The 14713-nt window shown below is 43.2% G+C and overlaps 1 protein-coding gene and 1 long non-coding RNA gene across 2 annotated transcripts in view; one reads left to right on the forward strand and one right to left on the reverse strand.

Moving 5' to 3' along the window:
• The first annotated feature begins 2951 nt into the window (after window positions 1–2951).
• Window positions 2952–9645, forward strand: LOC140730786 (uncharacterized). The gene is made up of 3 exons (XR_012099677.1): window positions 2952–3006; window positions 5051–5115; window positions 9520–9645. It is a non-coding gene; the product is annotated as an uncharacterized lncRNA (long non-coding RNA).
• Window positions 9646–13142: 3497 nt separating this feature from the next.
• The window catches only part of rsph3 (radial spoke head 3), a 64745-nt gene continuing 63174 nt past the window's right edge, over window positions 13143–14713 (reverse strand). The window contains exon 9 of the mRNA XM_073051675.1: window positions 13143–13362. The gene's annotated coding sequence lies outside the window, so the exon portion shown is untranslated. The remainder of the gene's footprint in view (window positions 13363–14713) is intronic.

Here is a 14713-nt window from a genome sequence, read left to right on the forward strand (position 1 = left end):
ATGTGAAATTTTAAATTTTTTTATTGATCAGCCGAACAAGCAGACAGTTACGAAAGGCACAGTCACACCACAAATCCTGCTCCAACCCAACAGCTCATCAAAGTTCAAAGTAAGTTTATTATCAAAGTACCTATATGTCGGCACATACAACTCTGAGATTCAGTTTCTGGCGGGCATTCACAGAGAAACACAATAGGATCAATGAAAGGCTGCCCCCAACAGGACAGGTGGACAATCAGTGTGCAAAAGACCACAAACTGTGCAAATACAAAATGATAAACATAAATCATTATAATAACAATAATAACAAATATTGTTATTTAAGGACATTGAACCCTTGGACACTACCTCAGTTTTTTAACATATAGTATTTCTGCTTTTTGCACAATTTTTAATCTATTCAATATATGTATACTGTAATTGATTTAGTTATTTATTATTATTATTATTATTATTTTATTTTGTTTTTTTTCTTCTAGATTATGTATTGCATTGAACTGCTGCTGCTAAGTTAACAAATTTCACATCACATGCCGGTGATAACAAACCTGATTCTGAAATAAATAAGAGTAACTTTCGAGAACATGAGATGAAGAGTTCTTGAATGTGAGTCCATAGGTTGAGGGAACAGTTCAGTGATGGGCGAGTGAAGTTACTCGCTCTGGACCCGGAGCCTGATGGTTGAGGGGTAATAACTGTTCCTGAACCTGGTGGTGTGGGTCCTGACACTGTTGTCCCTTCTTCCCAATGGCAGCATTGAGACGAGAGCATAAGCTGGATAGTTGGGGGTCCTTGATGCTGGATTTTGCTTTCCTGCGACAGTGCTATGTGTGGAGTGCTCAGTGTTGGGGAGGGCTTCACCCATGATGAACTGGGCTGTTTTGATGACTTTTGCAGGCTTTTCCATTCAAGGGCATACCAGGCTATGATGCCACCTGTCAATAATACTCTCCAACATACATCTTTAAAAGTTCGTCCAAGTTTTAGATGACACGCCGATCTTTGCAAACTTCTAAGGAAGTAGAGGTGATGCCATGCTCTCTTTGTAATGGAACTTGCGTGCTGCCCCCAGGGTAGATCTTCTGAAATTATAACACCGAGCAATTTAAAGTAGCTGACCCTCTCCACCTCTGATCCCCAAATGAGAACTCCTTCCTGGACTTCTGGTTTTTGCATCCTGTAGTCCCATGGTGGTTTTATCAGGTTCCTGGATTTGGGTCTCTGCAAAACCAGGAAGGACTGATACTGACAAATCCCAGTACAGCAACAGAGTTCAAGAAATCACAAAGAACTGAAATATTTAATTATAACTTTCTACTTGAAATATCACTGACAGTGCACTAACTAACTGCTGGTCATTGAGACAGAGCACAGAAACAGGCTCTGGGATGGAGTCAGAGTAACCATGGAAACCCACACAATCACGGGGAGAACAGGCAAACTCTACACAGACAGCATCACGGGGAGAACAGGCAAACTCTACACAGACAGCATCACAGGAAGAACAGGCAAACTCTACACAGACAGCATTACGGGAAGAACAGGCAAACTCTACACAGACAGCATCACAGGAAGAACAGGTAAACTACACACACAGCATCACAGGAAGAACAGGCAAACTCTACACAGACAGCATCACAGGAAGAACAGGCAAACTCTACACAGACAGCATTACGGGGAGAACAGGCAAACTTTACACAGACAGCATCACGGGGAGAACAGGCAAACTCTACACAGACAGCATCACGGGGAGAACAGGCAAACTCTACACAGACAGCATCAGAGGGAGAACAGGCAAACTCTACACAGACAGCATCATGGGGAGAACAGGCAAACTCTACACAGACAGCATCACGGGGAGAACAGGCAAACTCTACACAGACAGCATCACAGGAAGAACAGGCAAACTCTACACAGACAGCATCACAGGAAGAACAGGCAAACTCTACACAGACAGCATTACGGGGAGAACAGGCAAACTTTACACAGACAGCATCACGGGGAGAACAGGCAAACTCTACACAGACAGCATCACGGGGAGAACAGGCAAACTCTACACAGACAGCATCACGGGGAGAACAGGCAATCTCTACAGGAACAGCATCGGAGGACAGTAGACGGCCTCCCTATTCCAGAAGTCTGCAATAACTTATGGAATGTCAGTTTTCAGTTGTCTGAGAAGCAGTTCAAGGTCTTTTGCTTACCAACTAGGACACGCGGTGACACTGTTTGATACAGTTCATGGTATTTACACCCTTTCCACACCCTTGCCTGCAGTGGATGATGTCATTTGCTGAAAGTTCAGATAGGCTGAAGCCAGTTAAATCTGATCAGCAAGCACTGATTAAACAGGCTTTCATCTTGCAGTTGCCACCCAGAATGTAAAACAGGAGCTGGGTGCAATAATTTTTGGGAATATTTTTAATAAATCAGCAGTACATAATCACATATTAAGAAGGATTTTCATGAACTTAAAACAGCAATTCCAGTTGAAGCTTATTTCCTGTTTGTTAATCGTGGAAAATAGAATTTGATCTAAAGCAGTGGATAAGGTCATTTTTGGCAAACATATTGGCAAGCAGGTGAAATATGAGAGGTAACTAAAGGAATTGCTCCGTTTGGCTGCCGTGTCTGGAAAACCCCGCCACAAAGTAATTGTGTAAAAACATTTTACTTGCGCCTTGCACTGAGCTCCTTAGCAAATAGCAGGAGATGAACTTTGCTTCTTTTCCTTTTCACTGTAGTAGAAAAGGTATTTTAATCTCTTGGTTTTCAATCAGTGGAGATCAGTGGCCAATTCATCTGTAAAACTGGTATGTGAGCACACAAGCCAGGCCTGTTATACTGCTTTGAAGATCTTTCTTAGAGAGGGGCTTGTGATAGCTCACACAATATAGGGATCAGTTTTCTTTCAGTCCAATCTAAGAAGAGTATCTGCTTTGGGTGCAGAAGTGATCTACGATCAAATTCAGCCCTGTTGGAGACATTTTTTCTTGCCAGGTTACTGTAAGTATCTAGCAATTAACTTTACTTGCGTTCAGCCTGTGCAATTTAGAGCATGCAAGCTGAACATTAATTAATAACAATGAAAATATTTTTAATACTCTTCTGCTGAGTAACCCCACTAAGTGACTAACACTATCAAAAATACATAACCATCTGTTTACTGGTGTTGTTGAAATGGAATCAAAAGCTGCAGTCGTGCATTCAGAACATCAGGCAACATATAGCAAGAGAAACAGAGTTAACCATTTGTCAAAGTCAGGTAAAAAAGAGAAAACAAGTTAGTTTTCAGTTGCAATAAGGGTGGGGAGGGACAGGTGAGGGAATGACTGTGATGCAGCCAAACTTGAGTTGCTGTATTGATAAACCATTAATGAAGCTGTCTGTGGAGCAGGAGATCGCAACAAGAGTTGGAGACTGTTCTTTGTGGACTATACACATCAGCTTTACAAAGCGAGTGGGGCCTGTCAGGACTTTCTAGAGAGTGGGATATTGCTTGGTAACATAGCAAGGGCCAATAACGATAGGTTAGGTTCAAGCAGAGTGGGAGGATTTGGATCGAAAGGCTTTGGTGAGAACAGGCAAAGTCTAAGGGTTCTGAGTCATTTTCTGATGGTGAAACTTAAACATCAGAAGTTAAAGCCAAAGATATAATGAGCAGAGTGAGAAGAGGCTGAATGTGTGACCTAGGAGAGTGCAAAACTCAAAGGTTTCACAGAGAAGGTAGAGGTAAGCCTTTTCTGTTGTCTGTAAACCCATAGTCAGTGCAGGCAGGACGGTAGGTAAGGGGGTAGAATGCTCCTCCTGTAAGGTGTGGGATTTCAGGGTCTCCCTGACTACATTTGCAGGAAATGCACCCTACTTCAGCTCCTGACTGACCACATCAAGGAACTGGAGCTGGAGGTTAATGCACCATCCAGGAGTATTAAAACCTCATAGATGAAACTTTTACTGAGTGCAGGCTTCAGGTAGTAGATTGGTGACCACCAGGAGAAGTAGAGAAGGGCGGGGTTTCCCCGCGTGACCATCCCCCTCAGCGACAAGCACACCCCTTTGGATGCTGCACAGCAGCAACAGCCAGGCCAGTGAGACTGTGGCTGGCTCTGAGACGGCTAAAATCAGGCGGAGTGATAGTGACAGGAGGCTCGACAGGTCAGTGGACAGGCAGGAGATTCTATGGCTGTGAAGCAGATGCCAGGTGCTGGGGTCCTGGAGGTCTCGGGGCAGCTGCAGAATATTCTCAAGGGGCAGAGTGAGCAGAGGTCATGGTGCACTTTGGCACCAATCACACGGGAGTATAGGGAGTTAGAAAATAGGTTGGAGAGTAGGACCTCAAAGGTAGTAATCTCTGGATTACTTCCAGTGCCACGTGCTGGACGGGGGAGGAGTAGGATGATAGTACCAATAACTGTGAGGCTGAGGAACTGGCACAGGGGGCAGGGTTTCAGGTTCTTGGATCATTGGAACCTCTTCTGGGGCAGCAGTGACCTGTACAAGAGGGACAGGTTGCACATAAACCGAAGGGGAACCAATATTCTGGCCAGAAGGTTCGCTAGCGCTGCTCAGGAAGGTTTGAAATATTTGGCAGGGGGCTTGGAACCAGGTCACCAGGCCAGAAAGTGGAGGATGGAGAGGAAAGTAGATATCAAGGCCGGTAAAGCAAGCAGGAGCAAAGTGAGGGACAGGATGGCATGGATTGTTTGAACGGGAGCTGTCTCAAACAATTTGGGGGAGTATTTTTAATAAACGAGCAGTACGTAATCACATATTAAGAAGTGTTTTCATGAACTTAAAATAGCAATTGCAGTTGAAGTTTATTACCTGTTTGCTAATCGTGGAAAGTCGAATTTGACCCTAAGGCAATTCGAGCAAATATTCTGCCAAGCAGGTGAAATACGAGAGGTAACCAAAGGAATTGCTGCATTTGGCTGCCGTGTCTGGAAAACCCCGCCACAAAGTAATTGTATTAAAACACTTTACTTATGCCTTGCACTGAGCTCCTGACCTCAACAGCAGGAGACAAACCTCACTCTCCTTTTCTCTCTAGTTGAAAAGGTATTTTAATCGATGTTCAATCAGTGGAAATCGGTGGCCGATTCATCTATAAAACAGGTGTGTGAGCACACAGGCCAGGCCTGTTATACTGCTTTAAGAGGGGCTTGTGATCGCCCGCACAATATTAGGATCAGTGTCCTAAGGATTTATTGCTAGGAGTATTATAGGTAACAAAAGAACATAAGAAATGGGATCAGGAATAGACCATTCGGCCCATTGAGCCTGCTCCGCCATTCAGTAAGATAAGGGCTAATCTGACCATGGACTCATCTCCACCTACCTGCCTTTTCCTCATAACCCTTAATTCCCCTACTATGCAAAAACCTATCCAACCTTATCTTAAATATATTTACTGAGGTAGCCTCCACTGCTTCATTTGGCAAGGAATTCCACAGATTCACCACCCTCTGGGGAAAAGCAGTTCCTCCTCATCTCTGTCCTAAATCTACTCCCTGAATCTTGAGGCTATGTCCCCTAGTTCTATTCTCACCTACCAGTGGAAGCAACTTTCCTGCCTCAATCCTATAATTTTACATGTTTCTATAAGATCTCCTCTCATTCTTCTGAATTCCACCGAGTACAGTCCCAGGTGACTCAATCTCTCCTCATAGTCTAACCCACTCATCTCTGGAATCAACCTGGTGAATCTCCTCTGCACCGCCTCCAAAGCCAGTGCATCCTTCCTCAAGTAAGACCAGAACTGCATGCAATACTCCAGGTGCGGCCTCACCAGTATCCTGTACAGTTGTAACATAACCTCCCTGCTCTTAAATTCAATCCCTCTGGAAGGCCAACATTCCATTTGTCTTCTTGACAGCCAACTGCACCCGCAAACCAACCTTTTGTGAATCATGTACAAACACTCCCAAGTTCCTCTGCACAGCAGCATGCTGCAATTTTTTACCATTTAAATAATAATCTGATCTTCCATTTTCCTTCCAAAGTGGATGACCTCGCATTTACCAACATTGTATTCCATGAGCCAGACCTTTGCCCACTCACTTAATCTATCTATATCTCTCTGCAGACTTTCCGTATCTTCTGAACAATTTGCTTTTCTACTCAATTTAGTGTCATCAGCAAACTTAAATACACTACACTCGGTCCCCTCTTCCAGATTGTTAATGTACATCATGAACAGTTGCGGGCCCAGCGCCAACCCCTGCGGCACACCGCTCACCAGAGTAACACCCATGTTTCCCGACTCTCTGCTTTCCATTAGTTAACCAATCCTCTATCCATGCTACTACATCACCCCCAACTCTATGCATCCTTATCTTATGGATAAGTCTTTTATGTGGCACCTTATCGAATGCCTTCTGGAAATCCAAGTAAATAACATCCATCTGTTCCCCTCTACCCACTGTGCTCGTTACATCCTCAAAGATCTCCAGTAAGTTTGTCAAACAGGATCTGCCTTTGCTGAATCCACGCTGCGTCAGCCTGATGGATCCATTTCTTTCCAGATACTTTGTTATTTCTTCTTTAATGATAGCTTCAAATATTTTCCCAACTACAGATGTCAAACTTTCTGGCCTATAGCTACCTGACTTTTGCCTACATCCTTTTTTGAACAGTGGGATGACATTCGCCTTCTTCCAGTCCACTGGGACCTACCCAGAGTCCAGAGAATTGTGGTAAATAATCAACTAGGCCTCTACTATAACCTCTGCCATTTATTTCAGTACACTGGGATGTATTCCATCAGGACCAGGAGACTTGCCTGTCTTCAGGCCCACATGTTTGCTCAGCAATACCTCTTTAGTGATTGTTATTGTATCAAGGTCCTCACCTCCATCACATCCATATCATTTCTCTTTGGCATGTTAGATGTGTCTCCACCGTAATGAGTGACATGAAATAGTCATTCAAAGCCTCGTCCATTTCCTCATTACCCAATATCAAATCCCCCTCCTCGTCCTCCAAGGGACCTACATTCACTTTAGCCACCCTTTTCCACTTTATATAATTATAAAAACTTTTACTATCCATTGATGTGATGAACTTAGAGCATGGATCAGTACACGGTGGTCGTTACAGAACCTTGGTTGACAGAGGGAAAGGAATGGATGCTTAATGTCCCAGGGTTTCAGTGTTTTAAACAAGATGGAGAAGGAGGCAACATGGGAGGTGTGGAGTTGCAACACTAATCAGGGACAATATCACAGCTGCACTCAGAACGGACAAAATGGAGGACTGAGTCCATATGGATAGAACTCAAAAACAGGAAGGATGCAATCACACTGATAAGACTGTACTATAGACCCCCCCCCCCCAACAGCCACCCCCAATATACAGGCTGATTAAGAAAAGGTGCAAAAACAATAGGATTGTTGTCATAGGGGACTTCAACTTCCTTGATATAAATTGGAACCTTCTGAGTGCAAGTGGTTTAGATGGAGCAGAATTTGTAAGGAGTACCCAGTCAGAAGGAAGAACACAGATGGCAAGGTAAGAGAACCTTGGATGTCGAGAGAGGTGATGAATTTAGTCAAGAAGAAAAAGGAAAAGTATGAAAGCCTTAGGAACCTAGAATCAAACAAAGCCACTGAAGATAATAAAGAAGCCAGAAAAGAACTCAAGCAGGGAATTAGGAAATCCAAGGAGGGCCATGAAAAGTAATTGGCAATTAGGGTTAAAGACAACGCCAAGGCATTCTATACAGTCATCAAGAGCAGGAAAGTAACTAGGGAGAGGGTGGGACCACTTAAGGATAAAGGAGGCAACATTTGCTTGGATGTGGGTGAGGTCCTTAATGATTAAATACATTAATCAGTATTTAGAAGGAGGTGGAGTATAGGGAGATCAGAGACGGGCGTATTAATATGCTGGGGTATTTTGAGGTAAAGGAGGAGGTAGTGTTAGGCCTCTTAAGTAGCATTAAGATGGAAATGTCCCCAGAGTCCGATGGAATATAGCCCAGATTATTGACAAAGGCAAGAGAAGAGATTGCTGGGACCTTGATCAATATTTTCATGTTCTCTTTAGCCACAGGCGAGGTCCCAGAGGGGCAGCCAGTATTATTCAGCTAATATTATTATCAGCCAGCTAATATTCCATTATTCAAGAAGGGAAGCAGGGATAATCCTGGAAACTATAGACCGCTGAGTTTCACATCAGTGTTAGGGAAATTATTAGGGATAGGACTTATGAACATTTGGAAAACCATGGCCCAATTAGGGAGAGAAGGCATGGCTTTGTGCAGGGCAAGTGGTGTCTTATTAACAACTGTGTTTTTTGATGAGATGACGAGGATGACTGCTGAAGGTAGAGCTGTTGGTGTTGTTTACATGTGAGGTGTTTGACAAGGTCCCTCATGGGAGGCTCATCCAGAAGATTAAGGTGCATGGGCTCTATGGATAATTGGCCATTTCAATTCAGATCTGGCTTGTCCATAGGAGACGGTGGGTAGTGGTCGAAAGGACTTATTTTAGCAGGAGGTGTGTGATTAGTGGTGTTCCGCAGGGATAATAAGATGATGAGAGGTATATATAGAGTATATAGAGTAGAAATGTCTAATACCAGAGGGTATGTATTTAAGGTGAGAGGGGGTAATTTTAAAGGAGACGTGAGGGGCAAGATTTTTTACAGAGTGGTGGGTGCCTGGAATGCCCTGTCTAGGGTGGTGGTAGAGGCAGGAAGAGACACTTACAGATGCACATGGATGTGTGGAAAGTAGAAGGATATGGACATTGTGAAGGCCAAGGAGATTGTTTAGTTGGCCATTTGATTACTGATTTAATTGGTCCGGCATAACACTGTGGGCTGTGAGCCTGTTCCTACGCCATACTGTGCAGTACTTTTCTACGGTCTATGCTCTAAGTCTTCTGATTTCCTCAGCAGCATTTTGATTTACTACTTATAATGGGCAACCTGTCATATTTTTGCTAAATTCCTGAAGGATTACATTTAAAATTTGAAATTCAAGGCACCCCATGCCAGGACATTTCCATTACCCCTGTTACTACACACTTCAGCAGTTTTCATACTACCGGCATCAGGCAAACCATTCTGTTTTCGTTCTCACTCTTTCGTCAAGTAATGGGGTTGCATTTGCCTCTCTCCAGTCTGCGGGGACAGTTCTGTCACTTGCAGAGTTTTGGAAGATCAGCTCTGCTGCTTCCACGACCTCATGAACACTCTGGATGTGAACATCAGGCCCAGGGACCAGCACAGGTTTCCTTTCACTCCTCTAACATTTCTGAGAAATTGTGTGTCTTAGCAGGATGCCCACTCCTAGGGGCAGTTTCCTCCATTTGGAGATGATTCCTCTTACTGTGGACTGATGAACACTCAGGTCTTTAGAAATGCTTTTGAACCCTTTTCCAGCTTCATGCATCTCTACAATTCTTCTTCTAAGGTCCCCTGAAAGTTGCTTTGATCGAGGCTTTGTGCACATAAACAGATCTTTCTTAAGAGCAGGTTCTGTCAGTAACCTGACTTTGTGTGTCTTTTTTATAGAGCGGGGCACCTCTACAACCCACACCTCCTGTCTCATCTCATCGACTGGAACACCTGACCCCAAATACCTTTTGTAGAAGGCATTACCCCAGAAGTTCACATACTTTTTCCAACAAATACATGTAATATTGGATCATTTTTCTCAATAAATAAATGAACAAGTATAATGTTTTATGTTATTTATTTAATGGGGTTCTCGTTATCTAGTTTTAGGACTTGTGTGAAGATCTGATCCCATTTTAGGTCATAAATAGAGAAAATTCTACAGAGTTCACAAACTTTCTTGTGCCATAACTATTGCAAAAAGATGGGAAAGAAGCTGACACAGGTTTACTGTCCATTCAGAAATCTGATGGCAGGAGGGGAAGAAGCAGTTCCTGAAACGTTGAGTATGTGTCTTCAGGCTCTTGTACCTCCTTGATGGTAGCAGTGAGAAGAGAGCCTCACCTGGGTGATGGGGAGGGGGGAACCTTAATGATGGATACTACCTTTTCGAGGCATCGCCTTTTGAAGATGTCCTTCACACTGGAGAAGCTAGTGCCCACGATGGAGCTGGTTGAGTTTACAACTTTCTGCAGCTTTTTCTGATCTTGTGCAGTGGCCCCTCCATTCCAGGTGGTGATGGAACCAGCTGGACTTCAGTGGAAGGTAGCACCTACAACAGCAGTGACTGGAGGCTTCTAGGATTTTGATCAGTAGGTTAAATGAGGAAACGGCAAAATTTTTTAAAAGTCAAAATAATGTGTAATACAGAAGGGAGCTTGGGGTTGATAGCAATCACTTGGTGTCCTAATACCCCTTAGTGATAGGGTTGTAGGTTTAGGAGGTGTTGTTTGAGTCTCTCTCAAACTTGCAACCCCATCATTAAGGGGCATGACTGAATGGTACACATAGTAATGGAGGGACGCAATATTCAAATAACTTTCCTCAAATGTATAAGCAGGACTTCTCATGGGACAGACAGTACTCGGGGAATGTTATAGAAGAGGCTGGAAAATATGATTCTGTATGATTACATCATTACTGTTGCTCGATTCAACTTAAGCACATACCTGGAAATTTGTGAGGAAGATTGTGGTGGAGCTGGGTGGGGGGTGAAATGTGTCTTTTTTTATGTCCAGATCCAATGGCTAGGTATCATTCTAGCTTTGATTACAAATTAGTTTACTGAACATACACTTAGGTCACTTTATTAGGTACACCTGCTCGTTAATGCAAGTATCTAATCAGCCAATCACATGGCAGCAACTCAGTGCATAGAAACATGCACACATGGTCAAGAGGTTCAGTTGTTGTTCAGACCAAACATCAGAATGGGGAAGAAATGTGATCTAAATGACTTTGAGCACTGAATGATTGTTGGTGCCAGATGGGGTGGTTTGACTATCTCAGAAACTGCTGATCACCTGGGATTTTCACACACAAATGTCTCTAGAGATTACAGAAAATGTTGTGGAAAACACAAAAACATCCAGTGTGTGACAGTTCTGTGGGCCTTGTTAATGAGAGAGGTCAGGGGAGAATGGCCAGACTGGTTCAAGCTGACAGGCGGGCCACAGTAACTCAAATAACAGTGGTGTGCAGAAGAGCATCCCGAACAGACAAAACTTCAAACCTTGAATTGGATGGGCTACAGTAGCAGAAGTCCAGAACAGACAATAGGGAGCTACTTTGTTAGGTAGAGGAGGTACCTAATAAAGTGGCCACTGAGTGTAAGTGGCTGGGATATCAAAATGGCACCCTATAGATCCTTAGCCTGGGTCACTGTATTACTCCTATAAATCTGGTGACTCGTTCTGATTTAAAGTTTTAGATTAACAGCATGAAGGTGTCACTGGTAAGGCTAGTAGCTGTTGATTCCTAATTGCCCTGGAGAGGGGGTTAGCAAGCTACCTACAAAATCACTGCAGTCCTTCTGGTAAAGGTGCTATTGGGGAGGGAGCTCCAGGATCTAAACTTAGCAATTTAATGACGGTGTACATTTCTCTAACAACATAGGGGAACATTTAGGCTGCTTATACGAGTCCCGCCAACTGCATCCTCCTACATTCCACTGCAGCCTATTCCCTCACTTTTCATTAACTTTGGAGGCGCTATCCCTGCACCTGTTGCTGTTCTCCTTGGCAGCAAAAATCTCAGGCTTAGGAGGTGCTGTTAGGGTCACCTAGCACACTTAGTCTTGAAGATCAGCGTGATTATTTAAGCATGAAGCCGAAAGTGGTGAAGGAGATCTTAAATGGATTTTTGTGCATCTCTATTTACTCGGGAGGCAGATGCAGAGTATATAGAGGTGAGGCATAACAGCAGTGAGGTCATGAACATATACAGATTACAGAGGAAATGGAGCTTGAATAGTGGCAGACCATAGACATCAGTGCTGGGTCCGTTGTTGTTTGTCATCTATACCAATGATCTGAATGATAATATGGTAAATTGGATCAGTGACACCAAGATTGGGGGTGTAGTGGATAATGAGGAATGATATCAAAGTTCATTGTGGGATCTAGACCAACTGGAAAAATGGGCTGAAAAAATGGCAGATGGAATTTAATGCCGATAAGTTTGAGGTGTTGCGCTTTGGGAGGACAAACCAAGATAGGACCTACACAGTGAGCAGTAGGGCACTGAAGAGTACAATAGAGCAGAGGGATCTGGGAATACAGATCCATAATTCCTTGGGAGTGATATCACAGATAGGAAGGGTTGTGAAGAGAGCTTTTCATACATTGACCTTCATAGATCAAAGTATTGAGAACAGGAATTGGGATGTTATGTTAAAGTTGTATAAAACATTGGTAAGGCCTAATTTGGAGTGTTGTGTGCAGTTCAGGTCACTGACCTACAGGAAAGATATCAATATGATTGAAAGAATGCAGAGAAAAGGTACAAGAATTTTGCCAAGAGTTGAGGACCTGAGTTATAGGGAAAGGTTGAATGCTTAGGACTTTATACCCTAGACCATAGAACAAAAGGAGATTTGACAGAGGATTACAAAATTATGATGGAAGCTGGCTTTTTCCACTGAGTTTGGGTGAGACTAGAACTAGAGGCCATGGGTGAAGGATGAAAGGTGAAATGTTTAAGGAGAATATGAGGGGGATCTTCTTCACTCAGAGGGTGGTGAGAGTGTGGAACCAGCTGCCAGTGGAAGTGGTGGATGCAGGTTCAATTTCAACACTTGAGAAATTTGGATAGGTTCATGGATGGGAGGGTATGGAGGGCTATGGTCCAGGTGTAGTTGATGGAACGAGGCCAAATAATAGTTCAGTATGGACTAGATGGGCCAAAAGGCCTGCTTCTGTGCTGTTTCTGTTCTATGACTTTATGACACAGTTTAAAGATGGGTACACACTGCAGTCACTGTGCTGATGCTAAAGGGAATGAACAGATACATGTTGCTTCACTTGCTGGGGAGTTGTTAATGGAATTGATCGTTGAGCATTTAAGAGCAAGTTCATTGATGAAGTAGCTGAAAATGGTTGAGCCCTGAGGCATTCCGACAAATGATGTCCAAGGGCTGGGATAATTGACCTTCAACTGACAAAACCACCTTTTATTCCTTTGAGAAATGACAGTTTAGGGCACACTGTTTTTATTCAGAATTCCAGCATCAGCAATTTTTTTTTGATACTACATCACAAACACGAGAAGATCTGCAGATGCTGGTCCCGATGAAGGGTCTCGTCCTGAAACGTCAACTGTACTCTTTTCCATAGATGCTGCTTGGCCGGCTGAATTCCTCCAGCATTCTGTGTGTGTTGCTTTTCATTCTACGTTCCTGGTCTAGTTACCTTTGTAGATACTTGTAACAAAACGTCCCTGTCCTTAATTTCAATATCCCACCTAATAAAAGAAAGCATCCTATTTTAAATTTTATTGATCACTCCTTCATCCTTAAAAATCTGAGGCTGTACTCTGGAATCCCTCTGCTCCTCTACAACATTATCATACCATGACTACACCATGGTCATAAAACAGGAACGAAGGCCACAGAGGATGAGTGAGTAGTTAATGTTTCTGTGTTTTTTAAACAGTTAGATATTTAGTAAATGATTCTGAATGCTAATGTTGATATTTATTTTGACAATAACACTGTGATAATCAGCAGGTGAAGGAATAATGGGAACTCTATTGGAATAAGATACTAGTCATTAAATCAGCTTTCTGTGACTCTGTGGTATGAGATAGTTCCCTCCTCCTCATGGCTGAAGTTGTTAGCAAAGACAAAGCTCAAGAACCATCACCGACTGGTGATGAAATGATTCTGTGCTCAGTAGAGCAACCCGAGTTGGATTTACATGCAGTCAATGTTTCCAGCAATCCTGTTGAATCCTTGTGGTGTATGTGCTCAGGCAGAACAGGATGAATTCTGAAATACTTTACCAATGCATTGGATCATGTTGTTGATGTCCAATGTCCTAGTCTGGACAGAAGCAGAAGCTTAAAAAAGGCAATGGAGACAACCTGCACTGTGTTTGAACACACATCCTATTCCCAAGGCACTGTTATCTGAATTTCATGTGGGAAAATGAACACTTTAACTTTCTCCACATTTCTCCTCTGGCAGGTGTCCCATTATACCTGTCGTTTTCTGAATGAAGCTTCACTCCCATCAAGAGGACCATCATGTCACTCGTGTGGAAACAGGGCCACGTTGAAAATTGAAATTGTGATATGCAGTGTTTCTGTAAAACCATTCTTTGTAGAGTAAAAATCTATAATGTTACCCACACCATTATTAAGAAAATAACACTTTACAATCAATCCCAATAAGCCTGCAAGCAATTGGTGATTCCCTTCATCACCAAAGGAGGTGGCCCATCTTTCTGCTAGAAATTGCTTTCCGCACACTAAACTTACAGCCATCACTGACACCAAATTAGCTGTGCCACACTTGCCTCACAGGGGAGATAACTGCTACTCAATGTACTGTATATTTCCTGTGTATAAGGTTCAGAAGGATAGCACTTCTCCAAGTGTGGCAAAAAAGTACACTGCTGAGGCTTGTTCAGGCATTGGTCAGACCGCACATGGACTGTTGTGAGCAGTATTGCATCCCTTGTCTAAGAAGAGATGTGCTGCCATTGGAGAAGGTCCACAGAATGATCCCAAGAATGAAAGGGTTAATATATGAGGAACATTTGGTGGCACTGGGTCTGTACTCGCTGGAGTTTAGAAGAATGAGAGAGGATTA

Source organism: Hemitrygon akajei, chromosome 7, assembly GCF_048418815.1.
Source record: "Hemitrygon akajei chromosome 7, sHemAka1.3, whole genome shotgun sequence".
Lineage (NCBI taxonomy): Eukaryota > Metazoa > Chordata > Chondrichthyes > Myliobatiformes > Dasyatidae > Hemitrygon > Hemitrygon akajei.